Consider the following 2,505-nt stretch of genomic DNA (forward strand, 5'->3'; position numbering starts at 1 on the left):
AATAAATTAAAATTAAAAAATCTGTACTTTTAGATTCCCATCAAATCACACCAACTAACTTAGGTCGAATCACACCTACTTAGGTATAACATGTATAATATGTATCGCACCTACTTAACATAACTTGGAACGCGATGTATTTATGGCTTGTACTTGTGTTGGTGGCATGAAAACTTCCATACCTCTTGATATGGAATCGCACCTATTTCCTACGGCAACTTTCAAATTAGCATTATAACGACACCAAATTAGAAATATTTTATTTTCCGAATAACATTATAATGACGTCAAATTTCAGAAATATTCGGGGTTTTATTTTATTTATTTGGTTTCATAAATTAGTTTAAACTATGATACCTACCAAAATACACATGTGTACCTATTTTCATGCCTTTATTACGGAAAAAGATAAAAAAATCAATGCTTCTGCCCATGTAATCTAACCTTACATATTTTATTCTATTTAACGGGCGTTCAACCATTAGCCGCCCAAAGGTCAAAGCACTCGCGCCTTCCAAAATTCCAAGGTCTACAAAAACCTTCCTTCACGGTGAAAACTTATACTGTATATCACGCGGTTATCGGTTAACGACCCATAATACTCACGTCTAACGAAGTCGTGCGGATGTCGGGAACAGGAGCTTCGCCTTCCAGTATTTGACAGACATGCCGCATTTCCAGTCTGCTTTCTGGCTTTGGATTACAACACAACAACCCCAATTTCAGCACCTTATCCATCTCCACCACATCATATCGCTTCCCCAGCTTTGGATCCGATGCCTCCACCAGCCTCCCTTCCGTGTACAACTCCCACGCCCACTCCGTCAAAATCATCTTCTCCGCCTCCGTTAACGGATCCACGTTCCTTCTCCCGCAGGCCACCTCCAACAGCAAAACCCCGAAGCTGAACACGTCCGAGCTGGGAGTGGCCTGCCCCGTGTATATCAGCTCCGGCGCAATGTACCCGGGCGTTCCCACCACATGAGCCTTCTGCGGATTCTCGCTGTGATCATACAGCGGAGCCAGGCCGAACTCACCCAGTCGCCCGTTGAATTCCGAATCCAGCAGCACATTGCTCGACTTGATGTCTCTGTGGACGACCGTCTTGTCCCATTGATCATGAAGATACAGCAACCCAGCAGCCACACCCTTGAGGATAGCGTATCGCTGAGGCCACGGCAGGATTGTTGTCGAATTCCCAAAGATGAGTTTATCCAGGCTTCCATTGGGCATGTAGTCGGAAACGATGAATAGTTGCTTTTGCCTCCGGCACCACCCCAGAAGCTGAACCAGGTTCCGGTGTTGTATGCTGCCCATGCTTGAGATCTCTGAGACGAGCCCCTTCATTCCCTCCGTGAACTCAATCGATAGGCATTTCACTGCGACTTCTTGGCCGCTGCTGGGGAGAACGCCCTTGTAAACGTTGCCGAAACCCCCTTGCCCCAAAATGTTTTCGTCTAGGAACTTGCTAGTGGCAGAGCTCAATTCCTTGTAAGTAAATCGATAGGGCCAATATTCTTTCTCCCATTCTTCGATCGTTTCCCTGTTCTTTGCTTTTTTGATAAACACGGCCGCAACAATCAACGAGAAGAGAACCAGAGATGCCACGGTGACTCCGGCTATGAATCCTCGACCCCGACGTTTGGAATACATGTTAGCAAACGACGGGAGAAGCGACACCTCAAGGTCCGGCGCCGTGCCTTCGGTGGTGAAACTCCACGCCAGAACGTAATGGTCTTCAGTCAAAGTCCCCGTTGCCGCTGAAAAGCCAACGAACATCTTCTCCTCCAGAACATTGCGCAGGTCGATTTTCAGAGATATCAGCGGCCTCTGCGGTCTTGGCAAGCCGGCTGGCATAACGCTAATGTTGAGGCGGCTTTTAGAATGTTCGTAATCGATCCAGGCCTGTAAGTTCTGTCCGTTCCTGAGGCTCAAATTATGGAAGTGCCCGCCATTCCAAAAGCCAGCGGTCATGGCGTTGACTGAGATGAGGCTGTTGATATCCACGCCCACATGGTTGTCATCCGGGTCATCGAATTCCACATTCTTGCACGTATCGAACTCAACTGCGAACAAGTGATTGGATGGCTGCCCGTTTCCGGTGAGGTTAAGCAAGCCCATATATTGGGATGACATAACGCCCATGGGAGACTTGTAGGGTGTCATGAAGAAGGCTAATCCGCTTCCGCCTGCCTTAGAGGGAGCAGGTACCATGGAGAAAACGAAGGTAGTGCTAAACGAGGAAGGCGTCTCGTTTCTTTTCATCTGCACGGGATTGAAATACAGCGCGCGCCCTATCATGAAACGCGACTGATTTGTGAGGGCAAGCACGGATTTTGAGCGGATAACTGAAGCCTCCGCTTCCAATTTCAAATTACTACCATCGAATCTGTCGAAGACGAAAGAGGTATGTCGAGAGTCCTGCTCGGCCTGTGCGGGAAAAGGTGGTATGACAAGGTAGATGAATGCTGTGAGGAGGAGAAGGCTGAGCCACGGAAACATCAT

General features: G+C 47.8%; 1 pseudogene; it reads right to left on the reverse strand.

Moving 5' to 3' along the window:
• Positions 1–585: 585 nt before the first annotated feature.
• LOC149160454 (L-type lectin-domain containing receptor kinase SIT2 pseudogene) lies at positions 586–2,505 on the reverse strand (annotated as a pseudogene).

This window comes from Pinus tabuliformis, chromosome 5_2 (assembly GCF_031772625.1).
Source record: "Pinus tabuliformis cultivar Carrire ecotype Pingquan chromosome 5_2, CPIR1, whole genome shotgun sequence".
Lineage (NCBI taxonomy): Eukaryota > Viridiplantae > Streptophyta > Pinopsida > Pinales > Pinaceae > Pinus > Pinus tabuliformis.